The sequence below is a fragment of the Bison bison genome, unplaced genomic scaffold, assembly GCF_000754665.1.
Source record: "Bison bison bison isolate TAMUID 2011002044 unplaced genomic scaffold, Bison_UMD1.0 scf7180017864093, whole genome shotgun sequence".
Lineage (NCBI taxonomy): Eukaryota > Metazoa > Chordata > Mammalia > Artiodactyla > Bovidae > Bison > Bison bison.
In genome coordinates, this window is record NW_011494665.1 from 2,612,719 (window position 1) to 2,613,036 (window position 318).

At 51.3% G+C, this 318-nt stretch overlaps 1 protein-coding gene across 1 annotated transcript in view; it reads right to left on the reverse strand.

Annotated features, from left to right (window-relative positions):
* IL6R (interleukin 6 receptor) overlaps positions 1–318 on the reverse strand; it is a 46,309-nt gene that overhangs the window by 27,049 nt on the left and 18,942 nt on the right. The window lies entirely within an intron of this gene.

The window sequence follows — 318 nt, forward strand, 5'->3', positions numbered from 1 at the left end:
CTCTCTCCATGGGATTCTCCAGGCAAGAACACTGGAGTGGGTTGCCATTTCCTTCTCCAGGGGATCTTCTCAACCCAGGAATCAAACCTGCATCTCCAGCATCGTAGGCAGATTCTTTACCACTGTGCCACGAGGGAAGTCGGACTTGTTACATCCATCCTAAGTCACTTCAGTCAAGTCTAACTTATTTGCAACCCTATGGACTATAGCCCCCCAGGCTCCTCTGTCCATGGGATTCTCCAGGCAAGAATACTGGAGTGGGTGCCATGCCCTCTTCCAGGGGATCTTTCTAACCCAGGGATCGAACTTGGGTCTCTT